Genomic DNA, 19,905 nt, shown 5'->3' on the forward strand with positions numbered 1-19,905 from the left:
CAAATTAATTAATGTGGTCAGAAACAGATGAAAAGGATTTGAATAGAGTGGGTCAATGCCTGGAAATGCTCTTGGAGGATTCTGATGATAGAAGTATCCATAAGTAGACACTATTAGAAGCTAAATTGATAAGGGAGAAGGAATTAATTGAGTTAAATAGTCTTACCAGCCTTCCCCTGTTCAGAGAGGCATTGGTACAATGCATCTATCATTTTTAAGGTTATATATGTGATAAAATGAAGGTAGATGGTCACTTCTTATATTTGGAGAATCATGTATTTATAAGTCTAAGGGGAAAATTAGAGATACCAGATTGCAAATTCCCCTGGTACTAAAGATATGGCTATAGAGCTATAGGTATGATTGAGACCTGATAGGATAGGAACCCTTAACTGAAATGTGATTCTGGTGTATCTTAGTCAAATAAAAAAGATATATGAGTTGGTTAATATGACTGAAAAGAGAAGTGATAAATCTTGGAAGGGTTATGGGAAAGCTAAGATACCAATGCACTATTGGTAGAGTTGGAAACTGATCTAACCATTCTGGAGAGAAAATTGGAACTATGCCTAAAGGGCTTTAAAAAAAATAATGTCTTTTGATTAAGCAATACCATTACTAGATCTATATTCTAAAGAGATCATAAGAAGGGGAAAAGATCCACATGTGCCAAAATATTTATAGTGGTTATTTTTGTGGTGGCAAAGAATTGGAAATTGAGAGGATGCCGATTAGTTGGAGAATGGTTGAACAAGATGTGGTATATGAATGTAATAGAATATTGTTGTTCTATAAGAAGGGATGAGGAGGCAAATTTCAGAAAAACCTGGAAAGACTTACATGAACTGATCCTGAGTGAAGTAAGCAGAACCACAAGAATATTGTATATGTTAACAGCAATATCGTGTGATAATCAACCATGATATACTTAGCTCTTCTCAGAAAAATGATGATCAAAGACAATTCGAGAAGAATTTTTGTCACCTCCAATGAAAAATCTATGGAGTCTGAATGCAGATCAAAACATTAAATTTTCACCTTTTTAAATTTAGTTTTTTCTTTTTCAAGGATTTTCCTCTTGTTCTGAATTTTCATTCACAACAAGACAAATATGGAAATGTTTTACATGATTGTGCATGTATAAACTATATTTAGATTGCTTGCTGTCTTGGGGAGTGAGAAAACTTTACAGAAATGAATATTAAAAACTAACTCTACATATAATTGGAAAAAATAAAAATAAAAACTGATAAATAGAAGAGATAAGGAACAATAGGGTGACAAGTTGTCTTGAGTGCCAAGTCTGGAATCAGAAAGACTCGTCTACCTGAGTTCAACTCTGGCCTTAGACACTTATGAGTTATGTGAACCTGGGCAAGTCACTTAACTCTGATTGCCTTATTTTCTTCCCTTGCAAAATGAACTGAAGAAGAAAATGGCAAACCATTCCAGTATCTTTGTCAAGAAAATTCCAAATGGTGTCATGAAGAGTTGGATACTACTGAAAAATGACTGAACAACAAAAATTAAGATTAAATTATTTGAAGAAATCCAAGAACCAGGAAGAGAGAGAAACTATAGTAGATTTTAAGCTATTATTACTATTGTTCAGAGAAGCCTCAAATTAACCTCATAGTAATTCCTCAAGTTGGTGGAGCTCAGTTTTTTCTACAGTCAGGGAATGAAAAGAAAGGAAGAGGCTACTATTGAAGAAATCTGGGTCTACCCCAACCCTAGTTATGGAAAGAAAGCGAAAAGAAGTTCAAATATGAAGTTGTCCCTTCCTTCCCCATACATATCCTCAAGGGAAGAAATTATACAAGTTCACAAGTATTTATTATACGTGTACTACATTTAGGCACTGTTCTAAGCACCAAACAGCATGCTATAAATGAAAAAAAAATCAATGGATTTGGAACAAGATGAGTTTAGTCTGAATTTTAGCTTTTTTTTAAATTTACTACCTATATGGAATCAGGCAAACAATTCTTCCTCTCTGAGCCTCAGTTTCTCTAGATAGTTTAGACTAGATGATGATTGGAGTTCCTTCTAGTCTAATTCCTATGAAATCTAAAATCTCACAGGAATGAGAGTAAAAATAAATCACATAAAGCCAATTCCAGCTGGTATCATTTAATTAATTTATTACCTAAGAAATGGACAGTAGACAGCATAAATGTGGATGTTATGGTCACATGCATGTGGGGACTAACCCATTTGAGGATTTTTTTGATAGTGACAGGCGAGTTTTGAAGTGACTCTGCCTCTTAGTCAATGCACAAAGAGAAATGAAAGGAAGAGATTCAGACTCACTTTCTGAACCCCAACATTCTCCATGTCCTAAATCTAAAGCCCTTCAGGGGAAAGGCATTATTACAGATGAAGGATGGGGTTGTTTTTAAGCTTTTCACTTAGCATCTTCATCACCAACAAGATCCCCTCTTTTTTGTTCAGATTTCGTTTGTCATCTCCTAGAAGGCAGACATGGCTGCAAAGTCCTGTACCTTGAACCATTCCAACTTAACTGCAAACTCCTTCCAACAATCAATTCTCCTATTTTCTGTTTCTGCCTGATCCTTGGAGAAATAACGGTTTACTTTTGCATTGCTAAATATTTACATTGATGCCTACCAAGAAGTTTTCTCCAGTGAAATGTAAAGATCTCAAAGGCAAGGATTGTTTCCCATGCTCCTTTGTCTCCCAGGCACCAGACCCACAGTCAACACTTAAGTTTATGTCTAGAATGAATCAAACAACCTTGCAATTCAGTTCTGTGAACTATATCACATCCTGAGAATATAGAAATAAAATCAAACCAGGACCTGTTCTCAAGGTGCTTATATTCAACTGGGGGAAAACAGCATGAAGAAATAAATGCATGGAGATGGGGGAACAGAAGGAGGTAATGAATTTATTCTTGTCTCCATTTTGCAGGTAAAAAACAAGACACAGAGTGCTGACATCCAAGCTCGCACAACTGATCCACTACAAAAATGATTCAAACCTAGCTCTTCTGATCCCATATTCCCTGTATCATGAATAAGGTATAGGTTTCTTTTTATCTGTTTTTCCACCAGTCACCTATCATTCATTACTCTCCTTGTTTTTATTTATTATTTATAACTCTATAATATATATATGATATAATATATATAATATATCATATAAAGATATATCTGTTGCTAGTCATTCATTATTTGTTTTTATTTTCATTATTTATACCTCTGTAATATATATCATCTGTTATTCATTTTTCTCCTTCCTTTTTATTTTTATTATTTAAAACTATAATATAATATAATATATGTATTATATATAGATATGACTTATCTTTGTCACTGTCATTCATTATTCTGTTTATTTTTATTATTAATAACTCTATAGTAAATTACATAATATAAGTAATAATTATTTATAATTCTATTAATATGCTTTTGAGCTAAAATGATCATTTCACATTAATATACCCAGAGTGATAATTGATAAATATACAACATAAAATGATGTTTGCCCCAAGTTTATATCTAATTTTGTACTTCACCTTATAATATGGCCAAATGATAATGAAACCATTTCTTTTCAATATTTGACCTATAATGAATATATGTTCTATGTACTTTGTACTTTGCAAATAACCACATATTAATCTTGATCAATTATTAGTGTTTAATGAATGTGTTTGCTGATAGACTTAGAAGTCTCCTGGGCCATATTTTCTAGTTGGGAGGAAGCTTGAGAAAAGAAAATCTACACTATGTAGCAGCATTAGGTAAGGTTCTTATTGTTTAGAGAAACAAGTGTTCAAAATATGGAACATAGAGAATTAGAAGAGATGTTTTATTATTTAATCATTTTTTCATGGAGCCATGAGATTTTTCTTGGCAAAGGTACTGGAATGTTTAGCTATTTAATTCTGTGGTTCATTTTACAGATGAAGAAACTGAGGCAAACAGAGATAAGTGACTTACCTAGGGCCTCACAGCTAGTCAGTATCTGAGGCTGGATTTGAATTTAGGAAGATGAGTCTTCCTGACCATAGGTCTGGCACAGCTGTCCAGAGAAGAGATGTGAGAGGTCATCTAGTCATCTCATTTTAAATATGAGGAAATAGAGACTTTTTGTGTCTGTCTTTCATTCTTGAAAAAGATCATGACATCAGCGAGGTGATACAAGGACATGCACCTGAATTGGATTTGAGAAGAAGCTGCTATGCAAAATCACAAAACTCTATTTCTCCGCTGGAATCATCTAGGTCCAGTGATCAAATATGAATCAGGACAACTGGAGATGGCCCTGGATGTGAGGCAAATAGGATTAAGTGACTTGCCCAACTAGCGTAAAGTGTCTGGGTCAAATTTCAACTCAAGTCCTCTTGACTTCAAGGCTTAGCTTTGGAGCTACAATGTTAAACTCTTTCACTTTCTCATAATGCCCCCCATTTCACTTATGTCTATATCTGAGCAAAAGGGCTAATAAGGGCACAAGATGAAGGAAGCTTTAGCTTTCGAAACTTAAATGTTTTGAGTAGAACATGTCAATTTGACAGCTTATTAGCAAGCTTTAGGAAATAGATTACTCTGCCTTAAGGAGATTCTCATTATAGACTCAAAGTGCTCTGTAAAAAGTAATCAGAATCTGCATCCATTAATTAGTCAGAGTAAAATTGCTGACATAGAGCTAGAAAAAAAGTCTCTGATGCCAAAGAGCCCGACACTCCCCATTTTTTTAAGTGGCTTGGTCAAAGTTGAGTAGTAGTAGCAGAAGGTAACCTATTAGAATTCAAAAGAGAACCCATCAAACAACAACTATTCTTTTTCTTGGCTTCAGCTAATTTCACAGCTGGCTATGCCATAGTTATAGGTGGAGAGGAATGGAAATGCCCAGGGGGTACACAAAAAAGTACATAGAGGATGGGGAGCAGACTCAGACTAACAGTACAATGACATCATCAAAAAGCACTGGTAGTCCTGTAATGGTCTTAGATATGATGAGATCAGTGAGGGTTGGAGTTGTCAAAGGATGCTGCCTAGAGAATAAGACTTGACATGGACCCCTAAGGATGAGCTGAAACAGAATGTCTGGCATTTCTCTATATAGAGGAAGCAAAAAGTGGTACAGTGGGGTGAGTAGTTCAATTAAGAGAAGGTCATGTTCCAGGAAATAGTAAGAAGTGAAGTAAAAGGCTTTGAAAGTGAAATATGATCTCTGAGGTACCACCTCACACCTCTCAGACTGGCCAATATGACCAGAAAGGATAACGATCATTGTTGGAAGGGTTGTGGGAAATCTGGGACACTATTACACTGTTGGTGGAGCTGTGAACTCATCCAACCTTTCTGGAGAGAAATTTGGAACTACACCCAAAGGACAACAAATATGTGCATACCCTTTGATCCAGCAATACCACTCCTGGGTCTATACACTGAAGAGATGATGAAAAAGGGTAAAAACATCACTTGTACAAAAATATTCATAGCAGCCCTGTTTGTGGTGGGAAAGAATTGGAAATCAAGTAAATGTCCTTCAATTGGGGAATGGCTTAGCAAACTGTGGTATATGTATGTGATGGAACACTATTGTTCTATTAGAAACCAGGAGGGATGGGAATTCAGGGAAGTCTGGAGGGATTTGCATGAACTAATGCTGAGTGAGATGAGCAGAACCAAAAAAACACTGTACACCCTAACAGCAACATGGGGGTGATGATCAACCTTGATGGACTTGCTCATTCCATCAGTGCAACAATCAGGGACAATTTGGGGCTGTCTTCAATGGAGAATACCATCTGTATCAGAGAAAGAACTGTGGAGTTTGAACAAAGACCAAGGACTATTCCCTTTAATTTAGAAAAAAACTGATATCTTATTGTCTGATCTTTCTATCTTTTATACTTTACATTTCTTCCTTAAGAATATGATTTCTTGGGCGTCTAGGTGGCATAGTGGATAAAGCACTGGCCCTGGAGTCAGGAGTACCTGGGTTTAAATCCGGTCTCAGGCACTTAATAATTACCTAGCCGTGTGTCCTTGGGCAAGCCACTTAACCCCGTTTGTCTTGCAAAAACCTAAAAAAGAAAGCATATGATTTCTCTCTCATCACACTCAATTTGGATCAACGTACAACATGGAAACAATGTAAAGACTCAAAAATTGCTTTCTGTGGGGGTGGGGGGAGGGAAGTGATATGGGGGAAAATTGTAAAACTATAATAAATAAAATCTTTAATTAAAAAAAAGAAAGTGAAGCATGAGAATTTAAGGTCGAGATAAGAGGAAATGAGAGTGCAGAGAAGTTAGTCCTGAAGTGATCTTTAAATTCAAAAGACAGACTTAACAAAGTTCAGCAATTCATTTTTTAAAATTTATTTATTTATTTTGAATTTTACAATTTTCCCCTCAATCTTACTTCCCTCCCCCGCACAGAAGGCATTCTGTTAGTCTTTACATTGTTTCCATGATATACATTGATCTCAGTTGAACAGCAGTTCATTTTTAATAGGAGGCAAAGGAAGACTTAAAAAATTTACAACAGACTCATTTCATGAAATGGAGAAACACATTATGGATGTTGATTCTATGTTGACTATGACATATAACCAACAAGGCGACCAAAGAACAAGAGGAATAATGGGAAGCTTCAATGAAGATGGCTATATAATCAGAGAGGGAAGACAGGTGAACAGGCTTAGGGTTCCACTGGCATCTTCACAATGTCAGAAAAAAGCAAGGAAGATCCTTCAGCATGTCAGATGGAACTGTTGGGAAGAACTTTTGAGAGGAAAGGAATGAGAATAACTGACAGAGAGGCATAGATGGGCTGCCATCTAGATAATGGAGGAGCCTTACAAAGTGATACAACCATTTGAATGTCACCAAAGCCTCAGAGCAAAAGAACTGGTCCATTAAGTCACTCCCTGTCCAGTCTTCAAATTCTTCTGCCCTATCTCCCATTATTGTCTTCATAGTTTCATCTTACTCATGGTGTGAAATACTTGAGAAAAATGATGCTCTCATAACTTTAACTTTGAGAGCTCAATCAATGCACGATTAACCACCAATCTCATCTAAATGCTATTTCAAGAATATTGCTAAAATTGAAGAAACAGACTGGACCTTTAAATAACATCCATTTCAATTAATTTCAACAGCTTCTAATTGTACCTTCCAAGCATTCTGCTATCCCTTATTGATCTCATTTTCCTAGACAATTCTTCGAATTTTATGAATCATATTTCTGTTTGAACTACTGAAAGAAAATGAATAATTATCAAGATATCATTGCCTGCAGTTTCAAAAAATATTATGTAAAACAATTTTTTTCTTATTTTATGAAGCATGTTTGGAAACCATTGTTTCCAATTTGTGAACTTTTCTATAAAGAAAAAAAGTTTCCTCTTCATTCTGGGAACAAAAAAAATTTCTTAAATCAAGAAAATGACATGAGCTAACCCATCATTCTGCTTTTTCAAGAAGGCATGGGGGCTACTCTGCCAGGGTGCTCCTCTCTCCAACTACCTCTTGATTTCAATTGGATCCCTTGGCTTCAATGCCTGAGGCTTGACAGGAAAATAACCAGAGGACCATCACTAGTAACAAGATTTTTCCTCATTTAAAAATGTCATCATTTAGGGGAGGCTAGGTGGCACAGCGGATAGAGCACCGGCCCTGGAGTCAGGAGGACCTGAGTTCAGATCCAGCCTCAGACACTTAATAATGACCTAGCTGTGTGGCCTTGGGCAAGCCACTTAACCCCATTGCCTTGCAAAAAAAAAAAATGTCATCATTCTAGTAAGGAGTCTGGAACCACTCTCCTCCAATTATTTTTTCTACTTAAGCAAAGACGACTGTGAGGATAGAATGATTCATAGGACTGACATTTAACTCTGGCTCCACTTCTGTCTAGCGCTATCTCCCTGGCCTTCAGCTGTCTTATCTGTAGAATGGCGGGGGGGGGGGGGTGGAACTAGGTCTCTCAAGTTCCCTTCCAGTTCTGATGTACTATAATGCTGGGAAAAGTAGAATCGTATAATGAGTAGAGAACTGAACTAGGTATGAATTTTATCTCAGACACTTAATGAGCTGATTCTAACCCTAAACAGGTCATAGCCACCTGGAGTTTCAGTTTTCTTCTTAGAAAAATGGAGATGATAATGATACTTGTTGCACGGGACTACTGCGAGAATCAAGGTGTATTATATAAGCTATTCTGTAAAGCTTTGAATGCTGTAAATGCAAGCAACTATTACTGCTATGATCTACATAGCAACTAGACACCCAAATGATTTTGTTTTGTTTTAACTGTTTTTGACAAGGCAATGGGGTTAAGTGACTTGCTCAAGGTCACACAACTAGGTAATTAGTAAATGTTTGAACTCAGGTCCTCCTGACTCCAGGACCAGTGCTCTATCCTCATAGTTGCCCCCCCCACAATGATCTTTTGAAAATTTAGTATATATTGGTCATTTGCCTAGTAGTGTCAAATTATCCATTCTAGCATTGTGTGATTTTTTTTTCCCAACAGAGGGCAAGATCCTTGATGACAGGGAGTTGTATATATACCTTTATATTCCCAGTGTACAAAAAACTTTCATCTTTTTAAAAAAATGTATTTAATATTTAAATAATATATAAAATTATGTTTTACTAAATTTTAATCCTTTATATTTTGTATTTAAAGCATGCTTCTGAGACAGGGTGCATAGACTTCACCTGACTGCCCAAGGACAACCTGTCATCAACCTGTCTCTTCCAGAGTCATCAAAGTTCAATGGCAAGACAAAAGTCAAGATGACTGGTGATGGCCCAGAATGCAATGGATGACCTTGACATCTTCAATGTCTGACCAAGTTCTAAGTGCTCCACCAGCACCTACTTCAGGCATTTTCAAGGCCAATGGAACAAATTGTTTTCAACTGCCCATTCCACTGGAGAAGTCTTCACATGCTTGGGGTGGATACCCTCCAATTCACTGACAGATTTGAGACCTGTCTTAGCCTAAATCTAGTTTAGCCATCTGCTAAGGCAATTTTACTGTGATGTGGCTACTGCATATGCTACAGTTTCTTGGAGCCACAGGTGAGAAATGGGGGACAGGTGGACACCAAAGGTGAATGAGCCCTCTAAAGGTAGGAGCTGTTTACTTTGTGTTTATATATTCCTAATACCTTGCATAGCACTTGGCCATTAATAAATGCATGTGGCATGAGTATATTATAAGTCAATTTACGATGCTTATTGTGCATGTTCACAGATGTTCATTTGTATCCCTAGTATGATTAACTAGAGCTGTGAATTCTTTAGTAGGATAAAAGTGTCTTCTTGGCATGTCCTATTCTCCTTCCATCTCCACCCCAATGGAAAATTGTACTCTGCCTCTGAGGGCTCCAGCTCTAATAAATGGACTTTTATTTTTGCCCCTACACTATCTCCTCCATCTGACCATCTCCTCCCCTTTTCTATCACCCTTTTATATGTTGTCTTCTCTTATTAGAAGGTAGGCTCCTTAACTTCTTTCTTGTTTATATTTTGGTTAGATTTGTCTAATTTTGAGAGGGGAAAAGTTAAGGTCTCCAACTCATACTCCTCCTATAATTTATTCAATTTCTCATGTAAAAATTTAGATGCTATACCATTTGATATATATATATATATGTTTAGTATTGATATTACTTCATTGTCTATGTTACATTTTAGCAAGTTATACTGTCCTTCATTATCATTTTTAATTAGATCCATTTTTGCTTTTACTTTATCTGAGATCATGATTACTACCCCCAAGATTGCTTCCTTTGTTTCAGCTGAAGCATAATGGATTCTTCTCCAACCCCTTACCTTTACTCTGTATATGTTTCTGTGCATCAAATGTAGTTTTTGTAAAACATATTGTAGAATTCTGTTTTTTATTTCATTCTGCTTTCAACTTCCATTTTATAGGTGAGCTCATCCACTTCATGTTTATAGACATGATAATTAACTGTCTATTCCCCCAATGCAAATTTTCCCTTGTTTACTATGGAATGGCTAAGCAAGTTGTCATATATGTTTTTGATGAAATATTATTGTACTATAAGAAATGACAAGCAGAATGATTTCAGAAAAACCTGGAAAGACTGATATGAACTGATGCAAATTGTGAAGTGAGCAGAACCAGGATAATGTTATACTAAGTACAGGAATATTGTACAATGAAGAACTATGTATGACTTAGCTATTCTCAGCTAACCAATTGCTTATAAAACATCTACTCTTCCCACTAATGATATATTTGTGTGTGAGAATGCACCCCAGGTGTTTGGGGGTCTTGTTCTATTGGTATTTTTTCTGTTCATGACATCTTTTTTTTTTTTTAGATTTTTCAAGGCAATGGGGTTAAGTGGCTTGCCCAAGGTCACACGGCTAGGTAATTATTAAATGTCTGAGGTCAGATTTGAACCCAGGTACTCCTGACTCCAAGGCTGGTGCTCTATTCACTGTGCCACCTAGCTGCCTCTACTGCACCACCTAGTCTCCCCTATGTTCATGACATCTTATTAAAAGCCTTTAGGGCAAACTAATTGTGCTTTCCACCCAAAGAATAAAAGAATGTAAACATGAGCAGAGACTTTCCAGTTGTTCCAATTTTCTATTGATGTTACTCCAAAGTTGAGCAGTATCAATAGAAAATTTTTACTAGATATTAGTGAATATTGTCCCACTGCCCTATCCTTCATCTACATTCCTCCTCTCCATGATCCAACCCTTTCTCTATGGTCCAACCCTTATTCTCTAACCACAATCTTCTACCTGCTTCCCCAGAATAATGTTGTGAAGACACCTCCATCTGCAGAGGTTCAAAGTCACCTCCTCTATCATAACACTGAAGAAGTAAAGAAAGTATAGAGTGAGGAGGTGGAATATAGAAAAGCAGGTAGAGGAACCCCTAAATGGGAAATGCATCTGGAGGCATGTCTGCCCATGAATCCTTTTGTGGCTAATTTAAATATACTGTGTTGCTATTTTACTTTTTTTTTTTTTTTTTAGGTTTTTGCAAGGCAAATGGGGTTAAGTGGCTTGCCCAAGGCCACACAACTAGGTAATTATTATGTGTCTGAGACCTGAGACAGGATTTGAACTCAGGTACTCCTGACTCCAGGGCTGGTGCTTTATCCACTATGCCACCTAGCCGCCCCTGTGTTGCTATTTTTCAAAGAAAAAAAATGTCATAAGGGAAAAAAAAGTCTAAAAAACCCCTCTGTAGTACTTACCAAAAGAATCTTTTTTTCCCTTCAGGCCATGATTAGAAAGTATAGTTTTCGGATGGTTGCATGCTTTAAAAAAAAGGCCAAGACCAAATGCAATAAAATAACAGTTGCTCATATATGTGAAGGAAAGCCAAGAGTTTTGTTTATCGATCTGTTGAACACAGTGATTAACAGTTTAACAGTTATTGTGACTATTCAGGTGCTAGAAGACTGCTATTCCTTCATGGAATATGACCAGCACTAAGACTATTTATGACAATACCTCTTGATTTATTATATTGACTTTATTTCATGCTAAATGGGCCTCATCTCAAATGCTGCCTCGATCAGTTAAACATTCTAGCATTTTCAAAGAAACAACTATTAACAGGCCCATATGAGTCCTGGCAGGATCTCCTAACTTTATAGCTATAATTTAGTCAACAAAAACCTGTCCTTCCTACATTATCTCTATTGAAGTTCTTTTCTGATGATAAGCTTTTTGTTTTTTTAGGTTTTTGCAAGGTAAATGGGGTTAAGTGACTTGCCCAAGGCCACACAGCTAGGTAATTATTAAGTGTCTGAAGCTGGATTTGAACTCAGATACTCCTGATTCCAGGGCCAGTACTCTTTCTACTGTGCCACCTAGCTGGCCCCTGATGATGAACTTTGATGAGGCTTAGAGATTTCTCAAAGGTTATTCCAAAAAAGGTCTGGCAAATCTTACAATCTGTGAAGAATTTGAGGTTGGCCCTAGTGGTCTGTATGTCTCCCATCTGAAGATATGTCTCTCATCTGAAGACCAGTTCAGCTAAATTTGAAACATTTCCTTACCAGATTGACTTCAGGGTGATGAATTCCTCAGTCATGTTTTATTTCCTAGACACCAGTTAAGAGGGAAGGCTGATTTAGACCAAATGGATTAGTGGATAATGCTGAACCTAGAGGCAGAAAGATTCAGATTTTAATCCTACCCCAGATATATGCATGATCACAGTCAATTCACAAGATTTCTGAGGATATTTCTTCATCTATAAAATGAGGGGGACTGAATTGGATGACCTCTCAAGTCTATTCCTGTCCTCAAGCTAAGACTTTATGACCTGCATCAATAGAAGGAGTATCACCATTGATTTAAAGCTGGTAGATTTTAAATACTGGAGAAAAATATAATGATACAATGGCCAGACATAACCAGATGGAGTGGCTTTCAAAAATTCACAAACTTAGCCATTTCCTAGTTTTGGCAGGAAGTTAGAACAGAAGTGCCAATTATTAGGAGGAAACTGTTGTCCTAGGTTTTATTTGGTTCCTCTGAAAACATGCAAAAATGAATATTTCCCAAGGAGGCTTTGATCTCACAAGATTGTTCACCTTAGTTTTCTTTTCATTTTTCAGATGAATTCAGATTGAAAATCGGAATTTGGGACTGCTTCATATTTCCTATGTTTACTTGGTGATTTTAAATCTTACCTTCAAACCTGTTCTAGTCTCCTAGTGGTTCTTGCTTTTCTCTGAGTTTGGCTTCACAGTTTGAAGTTTTTCTGCTAGAATAACTCAAAGGGAAGTCACGTTACTGGTATCCTAAGGTTATCTACTCAGTGTGACCAGGCTGATCTGAAACAAAAAAAAAATCTTCCATTTCCAATTCCATAACCACTCTTATCCAACAGTTTGGGCTGAGTCTGAACTGAAATCAGAGCTTTCATCACACAACAGAGAAGAAACTAATACTTCAATCAATATCTTCAGAAGTAAGACATCCTGTAACATGTGGGATCTGATAAAAGCTCTAGTTGGGGGAAAAAAGTCCTAAATGGGTAGGAGTGGTTCATATTCTGACAGCTTCAGCCCATACACATCTTCCTCCTTCCCATCATGCCATCGTAGGATCTTGGACCTGAGGTCATTTAGTCCAAGCCCTACCTGGATCATTATTCTCCTTTGCAGTACCCCAGGAAGGAGTTTACTCATTCTCTACCTAAAGACCTCTTTCAGTGAGAAACTTCATTGAAACCTCCTTCAATGAGAAACTCATTAAACAGTCATCCATTCCATTTAGGGTCAGCTCTAAAGGAAAGAGAAATTTTTTCCCTTCAATCAAGATAAAAATCTACCTGTGTAATTCAGAATAATTCTTCCCCCTAAGGTCAAGCAAATTTTTCACAGGAAAATTTTTTCATATATTGGATGAGAGTCATCATATTTACTTCTTTCTACCTCTCCCTCCTCCTCTCCCCCCCCACCCAACCCACTATATTTCAATTCTCATGCCATGGTCTCCTCTCACCAAATTGGTCATTTTTCTTGTAAGTATGTTCCAGGAAGACATATGTAGAGATGAACAAGCACCTCAAAGGCCATTGGACAGATGAGGAAACTGAGGCCCCTGGAGGTAAAATGATTTGCCCACACATCAAGGATAGTATTTGAACTCAGTTCCTTTGATCTTGGAGCCATATTGTATCCTCTTCTCAGATATGTTCAAATTTGCAACGTTCTTCCTAAAGTGTGTCTAATGCTATATGAAATGATATAGTAGGTCAGATATATCATCCTGTCGCTGGTCCTAGATACTATTCTGCTGATAATGATGCTTAAGAGACTATTAATTTAGTTAAACACAGCCAACTCAATATGAAATTTGTGACTCACTAAAATGTCAAGCCTTTTGCCCTTGCTTAGAAAGTATCATCCAGTTTTAATTGGAGAAGGGAGAATGAACCCAAGGAATGGATAAAATTATAAAGGGGTGAAGACTGAGAGAAAGTTCTATGCTCTGCCCTAGATATCATGTGCAGCTTCCATAAAGGGAAGCAATGGCAATAAGCATTTGATTTGTCAGACACTAGGCTAAATGTTTTGTAAATATTATCTCAACCGTAAGAGATAGGTACTATTATTATTCCCATGTTTTTACATTTGAGAAAATAGGTAGATAGAGGTTAAGTGACTTGCCTAGGGTCTCACATTCAGTAAGTGTTTGATACCAGAAAGGAACTCCAATTTTCCTGACTCCAAGTCCAGTGGACCACCTCTAATGCCTAGACTACTGTTATATCCAGGCTATCCCTTGCGATGCTTTTTTCCAAGAGGACCAAGCCCCCAACTCCCTGCTGCATCAAGTTTCGACTGAGCTCCGAGATCTGATTCAGTTCTCAGCTAATACGGAGAGTTAAGATGATGAATAGTTCTGGTCCTACAAATATTCACACCTTCTCTAGCTCATATCCACAGTTTCACCCATTCTCTGTCTTTTTTCACCAACTTCTCCGAGGTCCTTTTCTCCAAGGGGGTGGTTTTCTAGAATCACATTTCTTATGAACTACTTTTGTTATTATTGTTTGGTCATTTCAGTCATGTCTCCAAGTGAATTTTGGGGGTTTTTTGGCAGAGTGATTGTCATTTTCTACTTAAGATGAGGAAACAAGCAAACAGAGTTAAGTGACTTGCCCAGGGTCACCCAGCTAGTTAGTGTCTGGGGTCAAATTTGAACTCAGGACTTCCTAGTGTTAGGGAAAGCAAAATAGATTTGCATTAGGAAAAAGGAATACTTTATATACATAATCATTTGAGGCAAGAGTACCCACGAGAAATATTAAGGTCAGGGGATCATACAGCATAAAGGAGGAAAAAGTTAGGAATAATATTGATCCATTCCCTTCTCTTTAAAACACAATGGAACATTGCCTGAGATGTTTCAAATTTAATGAGATATTTATAAAGTTCTTTGCACCATCTCAGCTCTATTAAAAACATCTCACTCTGAGACCTTTTCCTTCACTATTTGTTTTAAACATCATCTTAGCAGAACTTAGCTGGTGAACCAAAAAGAAAAAAAAAAGAGAAAAGAAAAGAAAAGAAAGAAAAAAAGAATTGCTTTTAGGAAGACATACCCAGGAATAATGGGTAAATGACAGTCAATCATCCTTGTAATGCCCCTGGATAATTAGCATCAGCCTGTCTAATTACTCCTATGAAAGGCGAGTTGTCTTTCTTGGATTTCTGAAATATGGTCTGAGGTGTCTCAAATAACACAGGTTAGCCACTGGCTGGTCAACTGTGCCGAAGCAGAAACTTTATTGACCTGTATGATGATGAGAAAATATCAAGGTGCTATTTGCTTTCAAATGACTTCATCGAAGCTGCTTCCCCTAGAAGACATTATATTGTTTTTATAATATATCAACAAGATTCTTTGTTTAAAAAAACTCACATTGACTCATTTTGCATTAAACATTTAAAATATATAAGCATTCGGCATAAGAATGATCTTATAATAATTAGAATTTGCAAATGCTTTGGTGAGGAGTTTTTTTTTTGCAATCAGAATTTTAAAAATTACAGTATATAATTACAATGTACTGCAAGAGCTGTCAGATGGATAACCCTGCTGCCCAGAAATGTTACTGCTATAAACAAGTCTTTCCTTTTCATCGAGCATTTGTCAGTACATTTTTTCCAAGTGTCACCAATGCAAGCGTTCAGAAGTTAGGAAATAATTAAATTCCTATATATAATCTTTCCTAATCACCCTTTTTTTCCATTTTACTTAAAAATAACCTAGGGGGTGGTGGTGTGTCACCCAGAGTTGTTAGTCTCTGCTCCAAAGTATCACCCGCCCAGAAAACAATTTGGGGATTAAAAAGATTCAAAGGTCAACTCTTCTTTTCTTTTCCTGGAAACCCACCATCTAAGAAAATCATATACCATCTGAACCCAGTCTCTTGAAATTTCACATGGATCAAAAGCAAGCATTGATTGCTGGAATTTTAGAGCTAGATTAAAGGAAGGGAAAAAGAATATATATTTTTAAGGAACCTACTCGGTTCTTGCCTCTATGCTAAACACTTTACAAATATTATCTTATTTGATGCTGGGAGATAAAGGCTATTATTATCCCCATTTCATAGCTGAGAAAACTGAGAAAGACAGAAGTTGAATAATTTGCCCAGGCTTACACAACCAGGAAGTATCTCCTACTAGATTTGAATTCAGGTCTTCCTGATGGTTATCGAGACCAGCCTTTGATTGGTTCAAGAATGCCCTCTTACAAACCCAATAAATGGTAATTCAGTCTCTGCTTGAACATCACCAGGGACAAGATATTCCCTATCTCAAACAGCAGCCAATTGCATTTTCAGATCATTCCAATGATTGAGTCGTTTTTCCCTTGTCTGTGATTTATTTCCTAGGTATATATATTCCCACCAATGATGCAGACAGTCACCCATCTCTACTATCCTATTGACCATGACTGCTTTCCATATATTCCCATAAGATCATCACAGGGGCTGCATTTGGATACCACAGTGGATGGTGAGGGCTGTTTTTTGAGTTCTCCTGACATCATGAGAATATCAATAAAGCATACAAGCTATCCATTAATTATTCTCCACACTTAGTGTCTCCTACCCGTATTCTCTTTCTATTCCATACTTTAGACTTCTTCCACTCAGTAATTCCTGATGATGGGTTACAGCCTGCTCTCTCCCACCATGCACAATGCATGATCTTTGCCCCAGTTGATTATAACCTTTGTCTCCTCCAAGATAGTATCTCATAAATCTACCAAAGCATGCATGTATGAAAAAGAAGAGTCTTGTTTCAGAGGGAGGTATGGGTCATTTTAAAAAGTCTTGGAATTTTCAAAAAAACTTAGTCTTCCTCTTTTTTGACCTGATCTAAATCCATTTGCAAAGTCTATTCAAGTACTGATAGATGAAGGTACTAAGGCTGTCTAACCATTACAATTCTAGAATTGGTGTAAACAATGCATTATAAAGAACTTAACATTAATTATTACTAGACCTAATTGTGTTAGATATGGCCCAATTTTTTGGACTTTTGAGATCTGTTGTATCCTCATTCTAGGCCTTCTACCTTCTTGGAATCATCACATTTAAATTCAATCATTTATTAGTCATAGGGCATACAAAGGTAAAAATATGACAGTCTGAACTCAGGGAGCTTATATTCTACTGATAGGGATAGGGTGTGTATTGGGTACACAGATAAGGAAAAGGCAAAGTAAGGGGAATGAAACAAAAAAAATAGAACAGGTAAAAGGATCCAGGAAAATTTCAGAAGAGAGAGAACAATTTCATTTAATGTATTTGAGATAGGCTTTATGGAGGAGAGCAAACTTTTATTTGCAATAGATTATTTGAAGTAATTGTAAGTTGGTAACTTTCTTTTCAGCAGTTTACATTGGTTTTATTTATTCTTCAATTGACCAGCATCTATTTTCTCTCTCCTTCCCACAGAAGAAATATATAAAGAAGAAAAAGAAGAGAAAAAAGAAAACCATTATAATAAACATGCATAATCAAACAAAACATAGTTCTTTTTGCCTGTGTATCATTTTGCATATTTAATGCATCATCTCTCCTTAAATGAAGGTAAGTAACATTCTCCATGATTGGTCCTCTGAAATAATCATTAATCATTCCATCAATCCAAGTTCTTAAGTCTTTCAAGGTCATCAGTTCATACAAATCTTTCTAGATTTCTCTGAAACTATTCAATTTATAATTTCTTACAATATAATAATAGTGAGTTTCATTCAAATATCATAATTTATTCAGGCATTCCCTAATTGATAGATGACACCTTAGTTTCTTTACTTTGCCACTACAAAAGAGCTGCTATTTTGTGTGTGTGTGTATACACACACACACACACACACACACATATATATGACGTTTTCTTCTTTTGCTAATCTCTTTGAAGCATAGGCCTAATGGTAGTATTACTGTGTCAAAGGATATACATAATTTAGTAATTTTGGAGGCACAATTCCAAATTACTTTCCAGAATGAATGGAAAAATTCACAGCTGCTTCACCAGTACATTAACATGACCATTCAAAAACCTTGACTATCTCTATATTAGGAGTAGGAAAGGTATATAAAGGGTCTACCCTAGAATTCATAATTGGCAGGAGATGGAGAGGAATGAAATAATGGGGAAATATATTCAAGAGTGGAGGAAGGGCCTTATTGAACTGATTAGCCAAAGGATCAAGGTAATGAAAGGACAAAATTGAGGTTCCAATAGATATAATGGACTGATATTTCAAGGATGAACTGGGCAACTAAAGGTCATAATGAAGGCAGCAGATTTAAGAGACAATGAGACAGAGATGGAAGAGCGATTACAATCAGAAGAAAATCTTAAATTCACAGTCATGAAGGTACAATAGTCTAGTCTTTGTTGAGATTGAGGTTTAAAGCATAACCTTCTGTGGGTGACTAAGATAGAGTAGAAATGGCAGTCATGGAGGTAGGGGATAAATGACTTGCTTAAAGCCTGAATATTGACATTACTCACTCTGAGTGAATTCAAATGGAGACTCTTCTCTGATGACTAGCTATTGATTGTATCAATTCTTTGCCCTTTTAATACCAAACTAAGCAATTATTTTTTCATTATTTAGTAAAATATGACATTCAGATTTTTTGTTTCAATATTTTTTTCCAGGAAGACTATGATTCAATTCTGTCTGAACCTTGTTTTCCAAGTAAATTATCAACGAGACTCTCTGGTTTTCTTGTATTCATATTCCTAGAACCTAGCACAGTGCCTAAGACTTAGCAAGTGCTGCATCTCTATCTATCTATCATTCTATCATTCTATCTGTCTGTCTCTCATCATCTGTCTGCCTCAGATCTAATCTATCTATACATCTATCTAATATATACATTTTTCTATTACCTAACATATATCTATCTGTTCATCATCTATCTATTTTTACTTATGTCTATCTATTTATCTATCTACCTATCTAGCATCTATCTGACTATCTACTATTTACCCATCTGGCAGACTGTTTATGTAGACATACATACATGCATACACACCTACACACACACACACACACACACACACATTCATCCATCTATCCATCTAGGGATCCATCCATCCATCCATCCATCCGTCCGTCCATCCATCCATATTTCCGTTTATCTCCTTGCAATCTGGCCTTGGTCAGATTATTCCCTAATCTCACTTTCCTCACTTATAAAAACAGAAATTAGCAATACTTGAAGTAACTATTTCACAGGATCATAGTGATGATCAAATGGGATAATCAATATAAAGTGCCTTCCAAACCTTCAAGCATCATATAAATGCCAAGAATTAAATTACTATTGCCATTCATTTTGTTTGTAGAAGTCTCACTTGTTCTTCCAATTTTACTGTCTTTCGAATTTTCCCTATTTCTTTTTGTCATTAAATTGGATTTTTTTTAATTCTATCTCCTCCATTTTTTTCAGATTGTTCACCTCTTTGTTAATGCTTTTCAGTTTTTCCTCCTAAGTCATAGTTTCAAATTTTTCATTAAGAAGTTTATTTCCCTGCTACTTTCTTCCTTTAATATCACTAAGACTTCTACCCATCCTAGAACATTTTTGATCCAGTTCCTTCTCTTGTTAGAGGTCATAGTTATAGTTATTGTAACTATTTTGTTTCTATGGATTTTACTCTTGATATTCTCTTAACCCTAATACTTTTGGAACACCCTACATTTTTTCTTTGAATTGGGAACTTTGCTTTCTTTGCTCATTTTCTTACTCTCTGCTATTTTTTTTAATTTTGATCTTCTTCCTTCTCTTCTTCTTCTCCTTCTCCTTCTCCCTTCTCCTTTCTTCTTCTCCTTCTTCTTCTCCTCCTCCTCCTCCTCCT

The sequence above is a fragment of the Macrotis lagotis genome, chromosome 6 (assembly GCF_037893015.1).
Source record: "Macrotis lagotis isolate mMagLag1 chromosome 6, bilby.v1.9.chrom.fasta, whole genome shotgun sequence".
Lineage (NCBI taxonomy): Eukaryota > Metazoa > Chordata > Mammalia > Peramelemorphia > Peramelidae > Macrotis > Macrotis lagotis.